General features: G+C 42.7%; 1 protein-coding gene across 1 annotated transcript in view; it reads right to left on the bottom strand.

Annotated features, from left to right (window-relative positions):
* Positions 1–3,469, bottom strand: part of FHDC1 (FH2 domain containing 1) — a 49,207-nt gene extending 45,738 nt beyond the window's left edge. The window contains exon 1 of the mRNA XM_045017379.1: positions 3,369–3,469. The gene's annotated coding sequence lies outside the window, so the exon portion shown is untranslated. The remainder of the gene's footprint in view (positions 1–3,368) is intronic.
* Positions 3,470–18,949: the final 15,480 nt, after the last annotated feature.

Below are 18,949 nucleotides of genomic sequence, written 5' to 3'. Positions count from 1 at the left end.
ATGAACAGATTTACACTTTTTAGATATTTTCCCTGAGAATGCATCAAACTAAAAAGTTTCAAAAACAAGGCCCAACTAAGAATGCTATTGTTTAATCTCCTTATTTGTTTACTGGAGGATGTGATTAAACAGCATTGTAATCAGAGATAGATACTACCAAACTGAGTGGCATTGCACAGGCAAGTTAAATGGAGACTGAAGAAGGGAGTACCAGGCAAAGAATGGCAATAGGAAATCTAATGAAGAAGTTACAGCAATGCACTTGGGCAAGACTACTACTAAACAAAAGTTTGTTGATTAATTAGCCTTATCTACTTGGCATTATTCCTCCCATTTGACAGAACGTATACATAATTAACAGCAATTCAGATAATTTAATATTTTGGAACAAAAAATACTGGCGGGGTGGGAGAGGAAAATGAGACACCTTCACCGCTGCCAGATATGAACCATTATAGCATACATGCACAGAGAAAAAAAATTACGGAGACAAGCCATGGGGCAGATCTTCTGCTGATGTAACTTGACATATCACTTTCTACTGAAGCCAGTGGAGCTAAGACAATCGGTCAATTTCACCTGTGCTCTTCAGAATCTTGTGGACAGCAGCCAACCAGATATTTATTTCAAATTTACTAGTCATATTCATTTCACTCTCTTGAGTAGTGAAAGTATTCATGAGTGTGGGGAACCCAGAAAATACAGGCTCTGAAGCGTTAAGGAGGATACTTTGATGGAAGAAGGAAAAGAGAGAAAAAAGGATGTGAGAAAGTGGTGCTTCAAATTTAAAATAAAATGAATACATCAAAGGTTTGTCTCAGCTCTCAGAGTGTTACACAAGAAATGGAAGTTTCTAATAAATTCAGATGCATTAGGAAGAACTGGATCAAATCCTAATCAAACAGTACAGGATATGCTGATTCATCAATGTCAACCACACAAGAGTAGAACTTCAGATACATTAAAGAAGTGGTTCTCAATCTTTCCAGACTACTTCTAGCAACTTCTAGCTGTTGAGTAAAGCCTTTAGATTTCTTAAAACTTGAGATATTTCATTTGTATATATTACTTATATTTAAGCTAACTTTAATTTTTTGGATATGCATAATGATGTAGAAAACTGAATATCTATTATGAATTCATTACAGCTCAATACAGTCTTGGACATTGGAACCTGTTCTATTGAGACAGGAAATGTTGGCAAAAACAGAGCAAAGACTGATGTATCTGAACAGTGCCATGGGGCATTTAACTTCCTTTTAGAGCACTACTAGAAGTCAGAAAGAAGGCACATTGACTTTAATATTTCACCTATAGGAAACAAACAGATTGCACTACTAATTAGCACTGTTTCATCACTGGGCAAAGGCCTTGAATACACAGCTTTCTATCCCAAAGTAGAATGCTATCAAAACAACTACATCTCCCCAAACGTTTTGGTCATTTCTAGAGATAGGACCTATGCTAGAGGCCCCAGAGAAACACCCCCACACCCCAACTTTGGAAGGGTTTGAGTTTTGTATCCAAATGTTGAGGCTTGTACCCTATTCTAATCAGTTGAATAACTATACATAATCCCAAATGAAGCCTCTTATTCCCCAGACTGGCAGGAGTGTTGCAACAGCTGTTACACTCTTTACAGATGAGTATAGGAGATGGATGGTCCAAAAAGGAAGTGAATCATACATTCTATTGCCTTTCCTTGGGGGAATTAACAAGGAACAAAAGCATCTCCTCTCCACTTCTGTAAAATTAAGCCCATAAGTAGAAGAGGGGGAAAATCCTGGGGAGTAATGGTAAACCTAATAATAGAGACCATCTTAAACCCACCACTACCGCATGCTGCTTTGGATGATGGCAATAGCGATAAACTTATTTTTTCTCCTCCATCCTGGTTATGGGAAAAAATTAAGTCTGGAATGAATGTGTGAAAGGAAAACTACAAAAAACACACAAGCATTCAGCTATTGTTTTCCCACAGATAAGCACAGTCAAGTAGAGGAGGTCACCTGCTCTTAACAGTACCCTAGTTACTAGGCTGAGATACAGAGGAATGTCAAAATTCCTCTCTCAAAGAATCAGTTTGTGGATGCACCATAATGCTAGCCACTAATGTGGGTGGGTGGGGGAAGAGAAACTAGCAGACTGGGACAGTGTCTGCACAGCTTATTGATAGCAGTAGGTGTTCCCTAGCTCCTGTAGGAAGTAGAGGGAGGGACATGGGGGGGGGGGGGAGGAGGACAGCAATTCCTACTCATAACTAGGGGGCAATTCCCACTCCTAAAATACACTGGGAGCAGGATCTTTGCACATTTGTTACATCCAAATCAGTCTGAGCAGCAAAACAGTTTTAAAGTGATGCCTTTAGTACATGTTTAAGAATGTTCATATTGAAAGTGCTGTACACATGTTGAGTAATATCAGATCTGTAGATCATACTTTTCAAAGGAAAAGGAACACACTATTTTAATTTAATGGAGCATTTCATTTTTTGTCTCACTCGTGATTTTATTGTACAGAATTTCACCTATAACCATTCTTCAAAGATGGAGAGCAATAAGGAGCTTTTCCCCAGTTCAGAAGACAAGCATTCTAAATAATGTTGTTTCCCAACCACAGTAACTGCCATTTGAAAGAGACACAAAATTTTGTATTTGCATACACAAATTAACAAGTGAAATGTTCAGCGTACAAAGTGATATTTAGAATTCATATTTGTTCCCTTTAGTCCATACCTCCTGTTCTCTACCAAATATATTTCTCTGTAAGATATCTCCCAAACTCACTGAAACAGCACTGCCTTTGAATGCTCACACACCACAATCCTCACCACAGTACTTAGATGTCTGGAACTCAACAATAGCTTTACAAAGAAGTAAATGGAGCAACTAGTTGCTAATCACAGTTACAGCAACAGAGAACACTGGGTATGTATAGCTAGAAATCTAATCTGTCAAAATGTGGGTAGTAAATGAAGAACGGCTCATATTAATCACAACTTAAAATATGACCATTGAACACATCCTGAGAAAATTCTCATATGAAACATATCCCTTAAAAATATAACTGAAAAAAACAAAGCCACTTTTAGTTCAGTGCACAAGTAAAACAGACAATGAAAACTAGTGACTGTGTGGCAGGTGGCCACCGGACAATATAAAGACATTTTAGTTTGAAAAGCTAGCCTTTTGATTCCAAGGATACTTTTAGACGGTGGTAAAAGACAGAGTGTTAATATTTGATTTCTGATTGGGAAAAATAAGCCAAAAAGATTTGTCCTCTATGCAGATAAAAAGGCATGTGTATGTGTACACACAGAGCTGACTTAAGAGGACCACCCAAGGGGCAGTAAAACATGGGTTACTTACAGGTTGGTCTTTAACTGAAGGTCGAACTACATGGTCCTGGAAACCTCGGGACACTTTAGAAGAGTTGCTTAAACCTGAGGTTTGACTTTGGAAGTAGGCTGTTTGCCCGGCTAGATTCTGCCCTGCGCACACACTTATACGGGAAATAGCAGGGACTTGATTCAGCTAATTACAGCGAAGCCAGCAAGTGTATCCCGTCGGGTGATTCCTCCTCCCCCTCCCCGCTCAGCTGCAGCCCAGAGAGGAAAGGGTCAACCCCCGCTTCCTTACCTCATTCTCCCAGCCCCTGCTGGCTGCTCTGGGCGGATCCTGGGAGGCAATTAAAGAAACCCTACTGAGAGCCCACGTTTGCTGAGTGTGTTCAGTCCTGGAGCTAGGGTGAGGTGGTGCGGGTTGCGGCGCGTCCCCTCCCTTCCCCGAGGGAGATGCTGCCTGCGCTGCGCTGCGCTCCGCTCCGCAACACGGGCTGCAGCTGGAAGAAAACCCGGCGGCCAGCAGCTGCGTCCTTCCCCACACCAGCGAGCGCCCTCTCCTCGCGCCCCCCCGCCCCCAGACCACCGCTCCTGCCCGGCTCAGGGCACCCCCCACCCCCTTGTTCTCGCCTCGCGCAGCCCCTTCCCACCAGCGGGAGCTGGGGCAGCTCTGCGCTGTCCCACCGCCTGCGCAAGTAGCGAGGCGCCCCCCCCCCGGTTCCCGCACCTGGCGGGGGCCGGGAAGCCCCGCCGTGTCTATGCCAGTCCCTCGCTAGTGTTTCTCCGTTCCGCCCAGAGGCGACAGGGGGCGCTGCAAGCTGGGGGCCCTGGCTCCTCGGGGCGGCCAGGGCGGGGCTGTCTCTCCATGCCCTAAGCTGACCCCAGAGCCCCAGCAGCCGCAGGGATTCCCCCACCCACCGCCACCGCTTCTCTCCCCTGTAGGCTGCACAATGCACTGGCCCCTGGGCTGCCACTCAGCCCGTCCCCAGTCTCCCCCTCCCATTACGCCCGGGAGGAGAAAGCCTCGCAACCATGGCTGCGGCTCAGCGGACAACAGCATTTCCAGCATCAATCACTGAGGGGGGCGTGAAGAGAAACACCCGTGTGAAAGCTGGAACAGCTCATGACGCAATCGGGCCCATCAATATGTGTCTTGTTCTGCAGCTGAGGGGGAAGGGCTGTACCCGCCTCCCATCTCTTCAACTTCAGGGGACTGATGGTGGCGCACAATTGCAGATGAAGCCCCAGCGACCAAGATCACTCCCCACAATGCAAGGGTGCAGCATGGACCTACGTTTACTTTTAATGTCCTTTCCCCCTCTGAAGTTGAAGATACTGAGTAGGGAGTTAAGCAAGCAGTAAATATACAATCCTGTGGAAGGAGCCAGGCTGGGTAGAGAAGAACAGCATTTCAGCCTCCAGTGAAGTCACAGTGACACAGGTGCTGGAACTAGGGGTGCTGCAGTACTCCCTGGCTTGACATGGTTTCCATCATATACAGGATTTACAGTTTGGTTCAATGGCTGTCAGCACCCCACTGTACAAGTTGTTCAGATACCTTGCACAGAGGTGCAAATATTTGATTTTCTTAGTGGTGGGGCCTTTGAAAAAGACAGAACCAGCATCTACATTAAAATGAGATTGTTCCTCTTCTTTCCGGGGACCAACATCGATTTTAATTTGCAGTAGAAGGAAAGGGGATTTTTATGGCCGTGTTATTACTTCTTTTTAATTCTGCGGGAAGAGACGCGAGGTCTCACTGCGCCTGAGCCCAGCCCTTCCACTTCATCACCCAGCCAGGCGCGAGCCCTCCCAGGGAAGCCCCAGCAGCTCAGGTCCAGCTGATCTGGTTTCTGAGCTAACGCACAGACCGGCCGGAACGCTGGGCAAAGCCACAGCGAAAGAAATGAAGAATTCGACCAAACCTGCGATACGGTCCCAACCTCGCTCAGCAAAAGCACGGAAGAGAAGGCGGCACGCGTGACAACTCTATAACGCAGCCTTCCCCTGGCCCCTTGTGTCAGTGCCCCAGTAGTCGGGAAGTGCCATGTAAACAACATCCATGTCTATAACATACATGATCCACTCGCACGCAGGCTTCACTCGCGCTATTCACATGTCACAGCCTTGCTCCCGTTTTCAGGGCCACTTACCTTTTCTGCCTCCAGTCGCACGGATCCCCCCGAGGCCCCTCTCCCCAGGGGCGGCTTGAATGCGCACTGCCTCCTCTCTCTCACTCCCCACTGCCTTGGTCTGCCGCTGGGCTCTTCCCCGGGAATCCGGGATAATGCCACCACCTCCGCCCATCTCACTGCAGCCGGGACCAGGCAGCAGGAAGAAGGAGGTAACACGCAGGCGCAGCACTAGGCGGGGCTGCCTCAGGTGACAATGCTACCCTAGTCTCTCTCCAAGCACGTAGCAAAGGGCAATAAAGCCGGGTGGTTTTTAAATTTCTCTCCACTCTCTGGGCAACATCAAGATCCCACTGGAGTCCGTGGTGAAACTCTCCTTTAACTTCAGTAGTACAGCATCAGGCTCACGCTTTGCACGTGCAGCTGTAGTTCTTCTAGCCTAGGAGCTATTGCTTTGGACAGAAGGACAGGAAAGAATAATGACACAAAGGTTGTGGCTTGGGCTAAACCCATGTCATTTACAGGGAAAGGACTCACACACCGAGACCCCCATCCTGCAAACGCCTATGTACCCACTTACCTTCAAGTACCCAAATAGCCTAGTGCCTAATTAAACAAGTGTGTAAATGTCTGCTAGATGGCATGACCAGTGTATTGAAACTATTCACAGAATGAAGAAAGAGAGGGGACCCCTTTGGTTCTGTTCAGAAAGGACAGTCTCTGGGATTTTTGTTTATGGGCTTGGGGTTTTGTTTTTTTGTGTTTTAAATGTAACTTCTATCATTTTCCCACTCTGGCCTCTGAAAACTTCTCCATGTCTACCGATTTCCATGGAGTTGAAAGATGTTTTCTTATTTTTCTCCATAAATGTTCCCCTTTGCAAAAATCAAATATCTGTAGATATAGCAGTGTGAAGGGGAGTGGTGTTTAAGAAAACTGTCATGGCAAAAAGATTAAACCAAATATTGAAACATTTTAAATTCAGTGTTATACGTTATTTCTTTCAGAGAGGCTTAGAAACATCTAAATTTTCCAATAAATGATCATGAAGAACTGGTGGTCATTCACTTGAGACAAAATAATACAATGTATTACAAACAGTGGGAAATAAATGGGTTGTGTCTTTAGATATCTAACTGGTAATTTTGAATAATGATATAGGTCCTAATACTACAAAAATAATGCACATTCTTAACTTTATGTAGTGGGAGTAATGGCATAATCCAGTGAGGTCAATGGTACTATGCATAATATATAAAATTAAACACTTGCATCTTTGTAGGACTGGGGCATTTGTCTAAATAAATTCCTCTGTGGCAGTATGTGACAGGGTCATCTGTACTGCCCCAAGTGCAGTACTGGCTACTGATCTATCCACCTTGACCCCTGTCATAGCTCTTTAAGAACTAAATGGTCTATTATAGATACAACAACCTGCAGAGAGAAGGGGCAAGGCTCCTCCCTCAACCAACTGGGGATAAGCTGGGAGAAGGGGACAAGCATAAATGCTGCTTCCTCCCACATAGCAGGGCAGTTTCCAGCTTACATCCACCGAAGGGAATAACAAGCTTCCTGTAGGGCCCTGAGTTAGCAGGGAGTAGATATCAGTAGGAGGAGACCACAAAACCCTCTGAACTTGAGGACTAAGTGGGGGCCAGTTGAGGGAAACAAATTGCAGCCCAGCTCCAGGAGGAGAGCTGGGGGGTCCTGCTATAAGGAGGAGACTGAGAGGTTATCCTACAGTAATAGTAGCTTGAACTACCCAGCTCCCCCAGGAGGGCTGAGGACTCCTGCCATAAGGAGAGACATAAAGACTGACATAGAATACTTGAGGGGACTGGAAAGGGAACCTAAAGGGCAGGCTTCAGAGGAACTCTCAAAACCAGAGGCATCTTTTATTTATTCGGGACTCTTTGTTCTGCCCCCCTTTGTATGAGGTTTTGTAATAAACAAGCCCTGAGGAGAGTATTATTGAGTCAAGCATTATGAGTGCCTGACCTGGAGTTACTGGCTTCCTGAGAAGGGAAACTGAGACAAGGAGTTCATACAGTGCAGCACTAAGTCAGCAGGGGGTGCTACAGGGCAGGCTTGCCCTAAAACAAAGCTATTTCCCATTTGATCACATATGGGAATCGCTTATCACACTTTATCAGAGGACAGTGTGTCATGGGAGAAAATAATCTGTGCAGGAGGATTAATCTTTTGTTAAATGCTATTGCCAACATTGATGTCATTGTAACTATTTATATAGAAAGAAGGTAAAAGCCTTCTCTAAACACACTCAACATAGCCCTTAGAAAGTAGTCTGTTTCTGGAGATGAAGCCTTTACAGACTCCATTCTTGCTCCCAGATAAGCATCACCCTTTCCATTCCCATCTCAGTCCCTCCTCCCCAATGAGTCAAAACCCAGGATCTCAGTGACATCAGAAAGAGGGTAGGCAAAACAGGCATGTAAATACATTCTCAGAACCAGTTATTAGAAGCAGACTGAGTTCAAGCTGTACCTTATTGGGCTAGGAGGAATTTCCACAATCCCAACCTTTGAAAAACACTCCAAGAGTTTATCTGCCTGGGGAAATTTACGGGAGCAGGTGTACACATACACACCATTATAATCCATATGGACATTCTTATGCTGGAATAAATGTCCATTAAGGGAGTCATACTGCTAAATTTCCCTTTGTAGACAAGCCCTAAAGTCCTACTCATGATTTTAAAAGGACTTTAGCACAATTTAAAATACTTTAGCAATTGTCTGGGTTTATCTGCTACAATACTCAACTAATATCACTATTGTGCTTCCCTACTTGCTGCCATTTGAAAGCTGTAAACAGAGGAAAAAATAGGTCCCACACCTTTTATACCCATTAAAATACACTGACTCGAAGACAGTTATTATTTGTCAACTCTGTCTCTCCAAAACAAATTTACAAAATAAGGCTCTGATCTTGCAAACACACATGTCCATGAAAAACTTTTTGCTCACATCTGTATCCTACTGAGTAAAACTGGTACTATGGCTCAGGGCCCCATTGTGTTAGTCATTGTAAAAACAAAGAGTAAGAGTCTCTGCCCCAAAGAGATCATCATCTAAATACATAAATCAAAGGATGGGGAGGAAAATGATACAATAAATAGTTACTTGTTGCTGAAAATTGGCTCTGCACCAATATTCATAGCTAGTTTTGCCTACCTGCTTCCAAATGTCACTGGCCCCTGTGGGGTTGGGAAGCCTTGGTATTGAGTTCAATGAGTACACTGGTGTTTGTGAAGCTACTCATGTGCATAAGTGTTTGCAGGATTGGGACCTAAGACAAACCACAGTGGGCACATTTTCTGCTGGCATAAATACATGCAGTTCCACTGCTTTCAGTGGAGTTCTACCCATCTACCCCATCAGAGAATTTGGGCCAGTATTTTCTGAATACCGTTTTTCCCTTTCCTGGTAAGAACATATTCAGTATTTTTAAAAATGAAAGTACTGATCAGTTCTTGAGATTTTTTATTTCAGACATAGTAATTTTTGGGGGGGGGAGGGGAGATACAGGAATTTGCATTCATGCTCTAGAAAGTTTAGTTTAAATAAATAATGATATCCTTAGATAAAGAAAGGAGTTCTCTGCTGATTTAATAATAAAAAACGTATCACAGTATTTTTTTATTGTTAAGACTACACTAGTTGCCCTCTTGGCTTCTTGAAAATGAAAACAACAAAATAGTATAAATCCATCAGATGAAAATCTTAATTATATAATATTATATATAATTATATAAATCAGATAAACTATTTTGTTTTTCATTCTCAAGTAGCCAAGAGAGGAAGCAGTAATTTTAAAATCAGAGACACTATGAAATATGTATGGTCCATCCATACAGAAACAAACTGTTCAATTATAATTATAGTAAAAATATGTGTTACATCATCTCTAGCTCTTGTTGGTGATTTCCCAATGTTTTTATTTTCCAAAGATTGTAAAAGATGTTCTTTTGACTAATAATCAGATATAATTAACTTACAATCTTAGCAGTTGTGTTTCTAAAACCCCAGCTGCATTTTAACATTAAAAATTGAAGATGAGAGATTTTGAACTAGGGGTGGGATCTATGAAGGAGTTTAGGGGTTTCAACACTGAGCCTTGTTGTGCCTAACTTCTAGGCACCTAGAAAATCACAGGAACAATACTAGAATCCAATAAGCCAAGTTATGCTTTTTGACTCCCTATACAGGTCTGTCGCATCTTACGCGCATTTAACATTCACAATTTCAGATTTACGCGGTTGGCAAAAACAAAAACAAAACAAAACAGAGAAAAATAACAGTTTTAATACTGTACCTGTAGTGCGGGCAATTCCACCTACCATTCAACTCAATGTCATTTTGACTATACGCGGTTTTCGCTTTACACACTAACCGCGGAATGGAACCCCCACGTAAGATGAGACTCACCTGTACAATTAATGGAGAGAGAGACAGGCACATAAGAATGTAATCCATGAAAGCCAGCACAGTAGGTAGGGAACCACCTAAACTAGCCAATGGGAGATGCCGACAACAATGGTGTGGGCAAAGTCCTGCCCCTCTCTTGGACATAGGCACCTGTCTCTGCTTAGCCATCCATGAATGGAAACCAGCTGCCTGGAGTCAGACAGTTTAGGCATATAACTCATTTCTTGCAGGAATGACTAACGTGCCTGCCTTGCTTCACATGTAATGGTAAGAGGAGGAGAAGATGGTAGCAGCAGCCAACTTATAACATCGCCTAGTGATTAGTGTGCTCAGCTGGGATGCAGGAGACCTAGGCTCAATTCATCCCTCTCTAGCAGAGGGAGAGAAAGGATTTAAAGAGGGGTCTCCCATTTCACAACAATCTACCCACTCAGCTATGGGATATTCTGATGTTGTAATAGTTGGGGCCTACAAATTTACCCTAATTGTGAGCTCAACTGTAAAAAGTATGTGTAAGTTCATAAGATGTCACAATACCCTATAATGTTGACAGGAAAAGTTGTAAAAGAGAGACTGATTGAATTAGTCCAGCAAAAAGTTCTGATATAATTCAAGGACAGTTATGATCATGTTTGGTAATCAAAACAAGCATGGAACCAGAAACCAATGAACCAGAACTGGTGTGTCAGGAACTAGACCTAATTGGTGGACAAAATAATAGGAGGATGGGCTAACCCATCACTCGCTTTTGGGGTCCTTAAAGAAAGAGATCGTGGGGCAAAAAATTGGCTACAGGAGAAATCTTCACTGCCATGGCTACCACCCCCACCATCTCCTGGAACCCTGGGCCTTCATCATCCTGGGAGATGCCCTGACCAGACTGGGCTAGAGAGAGGTACCCAGCTGACATTGCCACCTTTACTAGCTCCAGCTGAATCCCAAACACCATCGGGGACATTGGACTTCAGCGAGAACAACAGCTCCATCCATTTCAATTAATTTCTTCTCTTTCCCCCCAAAAAGGCAGTTATTGCCATCTTTGATACCATCTAAAGGACAGTCAAAGAAGGAGGGTGTGGGAAGTTCCTTCTAAGAACTCTCTCCAGCAAAGGGAAATAAGGGATGTTGTTACAATGAAAGCCTTCCTTAATATTGTACATTTCAAATGCTCTAATTATTTTTCCTTCTTTACTTTATCTTTAATAAAAGACTAAAAAAATGTTTAATGGTGTGTTTGCAATGCTACCAAGCAGACTGAGGGTCTCTGTATACCAAACCTCAAACCTTGTGTAAAACGGTGTTTAATGTTGGACAATGATTGGGTTATGTTAATACCTTTAGCCTAGATATTCCATCTACATTAATACAACAGGGCTTCCTCAGTCTCTCTTGTTGAAGTTTTTCCACTGTGGGTAAATATGAAAGCGGGCCTGGACGCAGGGTCTCCCACCTCCCTGGTGGGTGCTCTAACCACTGGACTACAGTCATTCTCACACTCATGAGTCCATTGACTTATCCCCTGCCGATAAAGACTCCTAAATAGTCAGGGAGAGAGAGCAAGAGTGAGAGACACACACACACAGTTGCAGCTAGCTCTGCTGCCTGGGAGGTGTAAAAACCCCTGGTCAGATCCTCGCTCCCCCTCTGGCCATAGGGAGGCCTGGTTCATTGAAAAAACAGTACTCGTCTTCCACCTTAGGGCAGGTTTTCATTATGACACCAGGGGAGGGGGGGAAGGCATTGTTTATGTTTTTACCACTTACCCCATCGCTAGCACTCATGAAGCTGCATTGTTGCTGGAAAATGGATTCACAACAGAAGGATGATAAGGGGATTTGTAATGCAAAACACACATCTCTACATGACAGGTTAAAATCTGCCCTGTACTGCAAGAACTGAAAGCTGTTCCTAGATATCGGCTACAGAATTAACCACAAATACTACATTAGCACTATCATAACTATAAAGGGAAGGGTAACAACCCTCCTGTGTACAATACTATAAAATACTCCTGGTCAGAGACACCAAAATCCTTTTACCTGTAAATGGTTAAGAAGCTCAGGTAACCTGGCTGACACCTGACCCAAAGGACCAATAAGGGGATAAGATACTTTCAAATCTTGTGGGGGAGGGGGTTGAAAGGCTTTTGTTTGTGCTCTTTGTTTTGGTGGGTGTTCACTCTTGGGACTAAGAGGGACTGGACATCAATCCATGCGCTCCAAATCTTTCTGAACAAGTCTCTCATATTTCAAACTTGTAAGTAATCGCCAGGATTTTACAGAGATGATTTTTACCTTTTCTTTTAAATAAAATCCTTCTTTTAAGAACCTGACTAATTTTTCCATTGTCCAGAGGTTTGGGCCTTTGATCACTTTGTAACCAATTGGTTAGGATATTAGTCTCAAGCCTCCCCAGGAAAGGGGGTGTAAGGGCTTACGGGGGTATTTTGGGGGAAGAGGAACTCCAAGTGGTCCCTTCCCTGTTTCTTGTTAAATCACTTGGTGGTGGCAGCATACCAGGTTTTAACCTAAGCTGGTAAAAATAAGCTTAGGGGGCTTTCATGCGGATCCGCACATCTGTACCCTAGAGTTCAGAGTGGGGAAGAAATCCTGACAAGCACTATCATAGGGTTTTGTACCCTTAATGTAGTGGAGGGGGTGTTTTTAATATAGCTTACCATATAGTGGCTCTGTTTGTTTGTAGTCTCATTGCAGGTACTAATAGATAAGTGTCCATTTCACACTTGGTGCTAATTCTAGCTGATGCCCCCACGGACGATTCAACGAAGAGGCCTAGTAATGAATGGGTCTGGAGATGGAACTTTCTTACCCCTAGTCATGTTTCCTCAAGGCAGAAGTTGAGGCTTATTAGCATGGTTATATAAAAATTCCAGTCATTGCCTACATTGTACCTGTTCTGTGGCTAGCTTGAGGTCTTCTGTTTACAGGGCTCACCAGCTGGCACAACCATTTGATTCATTTTGTAAAAAACTACCAACCAGAAAAAGCTTTAGGAACATGGTCAAGTTTAGCTTTAGTTCTAAATGAATTTAGTGGAAACAGCTCAGTCCTACTGAACAGCAATTCATATCACACAACTCAGCACATAATTTGGCACTACTAACAGTAGTGGGAGAGGATAAGCTCAAGTCTGAGTCATCATGGGCATTCCTAGAGAATATGAGGTCAGGGTTGAGGTCACCAGCAAGGAAGTGCAGAACTGCTTACACTGTAGCTGCTTGTGTCCGGACTAAAAAGACTTGTTTCTGCTCCCTGTGTCTGTAAAGATGCTTTAGAAGGAGAAGAATTACATATTTTCTCAACAGTCCATCAGTGCTCTGAAATTGTCAGTTACAGCTGTCCTCAGTTCACCAAGCAGTACTTGTGTGGGAAAACAACCTAACAAACTACTAGAAACTGTGTACTGAAAAGCTTCTGACAAAAAACCCACAGGGTGAGAGAAAGGTCAGTTTAAACTTCACATCCAAGCTCGTGCTCTGCCTCTAACTTGACCTGTTGGTTGGGCTTTTTATTATTATTATTATTAATACAATGACATAATGGAAGTCTCTTATGGGGGCATGGAATTTCAACCTTTTTGAGTGAATATTTTTGCTTATGACTGGCAGCAATGTCACAGTGTTGCCATTCATTCCTCTCCATAGCTTTTTCCTCCAATATAAGCCCTGACTGGTCACATCCCACTATCTAGTCAGTGGTCAGCCTCAAGGTCGGACTTTGGTTGCATTGGCTTTATTTTCTTTGATAACCTACCATCTTCTACAGTGTCCTCACCATCATAATCTTTTCAGTTGCAGCTAGTCCCTTATCCTGATTTCACATCCTACTGATGTGATTTCATTTGTCTCTAAAATCATTCCACTCCCCACTTGCCCTCTTGCAATGAACTCTCCTCTACTGCCTCCAGCCTTCTGATGTCTGTTTCATTAAATGCTGCTGCTTCCAGACCATACAGTAATACTGTTAGTACTCTGGTTTGATAAATTTTCATCTTGGTACCCGATGTAATGTTATCAGTTCATAATTTCATCAATTTCTGTGCAACACTTCTAGCTAAAACACACCTTTTCTAACCTCATTCTTGGGGGAACCATCAGCACTGATCAATCTTCCCAGGCACTCATAAGATTTTACTTGTTCTACAACTTCACCGCTGCTGCATTTCAACACTTTATCTATTGTTATTTTTCCAAGATACAACCACTTCATCTTCCTGGTATACACTGAAAGTCTAAGTCAACTACCTTATTTTCCCAAGGTAGGGAAGACTACCATCACTAATTCAAATCTGTCTGCTGGTTGTACAGTTAAGAATGTAATCAAAAGTGACTAAAAATTCTATGCCCCCTTGTTTTACAACAAACTTTGAGTTGAACCAGTTGCTGAATTGTCCAACAGTTTTTATGGCATTGCAGGAGTCATTGTAGATGGATAACTGCAATTATAAATTCTTAACTGGAAATCCATATGATTCTACTACTTTTCATAATGCTTCCCTCCAAACTGAATCAAATGCCTCCTGAAATTGATGAAAACAGAAAATATCTTTAATCCCTATTCTTGCTTTTTCCCCCCCCATCAGAGTTGGAATATCTGATCTATGCAACTTCAGCCTTGTTTGAAGCTACAAGAAACATGTAATTAGTAACTTATTAAAAAGCAGATTTGACATGATAAAGCAAAATGATATTTTGGCACTCAAAGGCCTATTAAATCAACACTTCTAGCATCTGCAGTTCACCCATCAATAATGAATAAATACTTGATCTGAAGTGTTTTTGTTCATACAGTCTCAGCTATACTAAAACTAACAGATTGATTTTTAATTACCTAACTATAGAAGCATCTAAGTGAAACACCAGGAAGGTAATTTATTTGGTATCAATCTGTCCTAACTCTTATTTATAACTAAATGGCATGTTTTATGCTTATTACTCCCACCAAGGGGAAGAATTAACTCACATTATGTACAAAGTGGTCTCAATGTTTTGTTTCAAGAAATAAACAAATACAAGTATTTACAATTCCAAAACCAAATTGCATTTGACTTATTTTTTTATTATTATTTTTCAAGTGAGTTTGGGCATAGAGTTCAAGCCTGGGTTTTGTGAATCTGCATTACAAACCCCATTCAAAATAGAGGCTTTGTTCAAGTGCTGTAAATAGCTTTATTCTCATTAGTGAAACTTAAATAAGCCACACTATTCTATTTGATCGTTATATTAGGAGTGATCAGTTGAATTCATCAGAAGCCTTTGTACTCTTAAAAAGAGCTACATTTACAATAATGGAGGATGAAAGTATTCTGATTTTTTTTCTAGAATGAGATAAGTAATGTGTTAAAGTAAACAGCAGCTTTGGAAACTGGCCTGAATATGCTATAAACTTCAAACAGTATTTTTGTTGACAGCACACACTATCTCTTCATTGTCTACACTAGTGAGGTCCACTTAATACATTTTTCATTATAAGTGGGGCTGGTAGCCTACTAAAGTTGCCCAACACTTAACATTAGATTGCCCTGATTTCAGTTGTTCATAACTTGGTGAAAGCTGAACCATTTGGGCTGAAATTTTCCATTCTGGGTGTCTGCCTCTGGCTGAATTCTTCTTCTTCTATGCTTTGGAACAGGGGCTTGAATTTTGGCAGAAGGGGTGGCCTTTGTGTCAGGAATGTGCCTTTTGTCATCAGTATGGAAAATCTTCCCATATTTGGCCAAGTTATAAGCTTTTGAGATATCACAGCTTGCACATGTTCTGTAGAGACTTCTTAGTTTTGATTGAGCAGTTACATTCCCTGAAGATTCTGTCTTGCAGTGGGCATGCTCCAGCATGAGGCTCAGCAGAATTTTCCCTGAAACTGCAGCTCTGGGCTATTGTGGGCCATTGCTGGCTCTGGGTCTGGGCACCTGAACTGACAGCAGGGAACCCGTCTTGCCTGTGCTTTCAAGGTGTGTCTACGCTGCAGGTGGCAGCAAGCCTCCCAGCACAAGTAAACAGACTCACACTAGCAGGGCTCACAGTTTGCATGCTAAAAATACCAGTTTGGATGTTGCAGCTCAGGCAGGAGCTTGGGCTTCAAGCCTAGGGCAGCATGTTGCACTCCAAGCCACAATGTCCACAGCGCTGTTTTGTCACGGGCTAGGTCACACTTCACTAATATGAATCTGTCTGCCTAGGCTGAGAGGCTTGCTCCCTGGTGCAGCGTGGACATACACTCAGCAAACTCCAGCTGGGCCCAGGCAGCATGGAGGAAGAAACTGTCTGATTCAGATGCAGAGGGGACAAGAAGCAGGGGTGTAGGGAGAGGGAGGGGAGGAATCAGACCGCATAGATGTAGGAAGATTGAAATCAGATGAGGAGTCTGGGGGTAGGGAGACTACGATTAGGTGGACAAGGAGAGGGAGGGAGGGAGGAAGGGAGAGAGACCAAAATGAACAAGCAGCCCAGAGGAGACTGGGGCTCCAGTAGGGATAAAGAACATGGGCCAGTGAGGAGACAGATTAGATGACAACCCTGCGGGCAGAGCCGGGGGAACTAGAAATGACTGTGTAAAGGCACTGGGCTGGGGAGTCTGAAGGGTGATAGTAGGAGCCTGGGTTGAGAAGCCAGAGGAATGGAGATGAGGGCACTGGATAGACAAAGAGAGTGGGACTGGGAGGAATACTTGATGGGAAAGAGACAAGACTGGGACAGGCTGGAGGGATCGGGGGAGGAATGGGCAGAAGATTTGTGTCCACTAGAACACACTCCCCTCAAGAGCCTGCAATAGAACCCAAGATTCCTGAGTCTCACCATTCCTGTGTAAGCAAATGCATGTGAAATCCACTGGCAAAGTGCATGTCTTATCCCCCTCTAATGTTGGTCTGCACATAGGATGACAACCTGTTACTGCTATCAATCACTCAGGTGGCAGAGGTCTGTGTGATGGATTGAAGGTTTCAACCCTCCTGCTGGACCATGTGGGTTTTCATATGATGCCACACGATGGAATTTGTTTTTTTCCAGTTTGCTTTATTTAAGACCTAGGAATACATACAAAATTACATTACAAACATTATTAAGATTGCAAAGTCAAGCACTCTAAAGTTAAAACATGTCAGAATTAAAGGAGCTCATTCATCCTTAATTTTGCTCCCTTGTGCATATGTATTATGATACAGTTTTTTAATGATATGGTCACACACTGTTTTTCACAAGACCCCTGCCTCACTCAGTGCACAGGATGGACATGATCTGGACATGAATCAGGGTTGTGTTGTGAAGGTGACTTGTCTGTAGGATCCCTGCCTCATTTGCTGCAGAAGTTGGAAGGTGTATAGTGAATGAGGCAGGGGATTGCAGGAAGAGTAAGGATGGTCTCATGGTTAAGACATCTGAATGCTGACCTGGAGAACTTTATTTTCTCCCTGCCTCTGCCACAGAGTTCCTTTGTGATGCTAGACTATTTAACATTTTTATCAGTGACTTGGAAGAAAATGTAAAATCATCACTGATAAAGTTTGCAGATGACACAAATTGGGGGAGTGGTAATTAATGAAGAGGACAGGTCACTGATTTGGATTGCTTGGTAAACTGAGTGCAAGCAAAAAATGTGTTGATACGGCTAAATACAAATGTATACAACTAGGAACAAAGAATGTGGTCCATATGTACATGACGAGGGACTCTATCCTGGGAAGCAGTAACTGAAAAATTCAGATTTGAGGGTCATGGCGATCACAAGTTCCCAGTGTGACACTGATCAAAAGAGCTAAAGCAATTCTGGGATGCATAAATAGGAGACTCTCAAAGACAGAGAGGTTATTTTACCTCTCTATTCAGCACTAGTGCGACCACTGCTGGAATACTGTGTCCAGTTCGGGTGTCAGCAATTCAAGAAGGATGTTGATAAACTGGAGAGGGTTCAGAGAAAAGTCACGAGAATGATTAAAGGATTAGAAAAAACATACCTGATAGTGATAGACTTCAAGAGCTCAATTGATTTAGCTTAACAAAGAGAAGGTTAAGGGGTTACTTGATTACAGTCTATCAGTATCTATGTGGGGAACAAATATTTAATAATGGACTCTTCCATCTAGCAGAAAAAAGTATAATATGATCCAACAGCTGAAAGTTGAAGCTAGACAAACTCAGACTGGAAATAAGGCATAACTTTTTAACAATGAGAAATTAACTTTTGGAACAATTTAGCAAGGATTTTGGTGGATTCTCCATCACTGGCAATTTTTAAATCAAGATTAGATTTGTTTTATTTTGTTAAAAGAGGTGCTCTAGGAATTATTTTGGGAAAGTTCTATGAGCTGTGTATACAGGAGGTCATGCTACATGATCACAATGGTCCCTTCTGGCCTTTTAATCTATGATATCATTTAAACCAATGTTTTCAGAGGTGATCACTAATTGTGTTCCTCATTTTCTGGGTGCTTGATTTAAGATCCTGGGGTCTGATTTGGAGACATCCTGAGCATTCTGGTACAACTGTAGACAATGGGAGCCATGCTTTAAGCATATGAAGTGCTCTAGAATGCGAAATACACTGAAAAATCAGGTCCCAAGTATCTCAAATTTGGCACCCAAAGCTAGCGGAAACTCTTAACCTTTGTGCTTTTGTTCCCCACCTGTAAAATGGAGATAATACTCACATATACATCACAGGAGTATTGAGAAAATGCATTTATTAGTGTTTGGGATGCACTCAGGTACTACAGTGATAAACACCACTGGAAAACGCTATGAGGAAATTAGAAGTCCTGTCTTCAGAGCAGGGCTTAACTATTGTGCAGTCAATAAAGCATAAGGACACACACTGACCAAGGAGGAAAAGAAATACCGAATAGATGCTTAAGTGAGCATTGTCCATCCTGGGTACCGAATGAAGCAGGAATCTCAGGGGAAGAAATAGCATGTGATCAGATTGTTAAAGGCTGTATCATAATATATATGCACAAATGGACCAAATTAAGATTGTCCAGGCAACCTAAATTTTGGTATTTCCTAACTTTTGAGT

This window comes from Mauremys mutica, chromosome 5, assembly GCF_020497125.1.
Source record: "Mauremys mutica isolate MM-2020 ecotype Southern chromosome 5, ASM2049712v1, whole genome shotgun sequence".
Classification (NCBI taxonomy): Eukaryota; Metazoa; Chordata; order Testudines; family Geoemydidae; genus Mauremys; species Mauremys mutica.
Note: the sequence above shows the minus strand (reverse complement) of the source record. Positions and strands in the feature narration are given on the sequence as shown.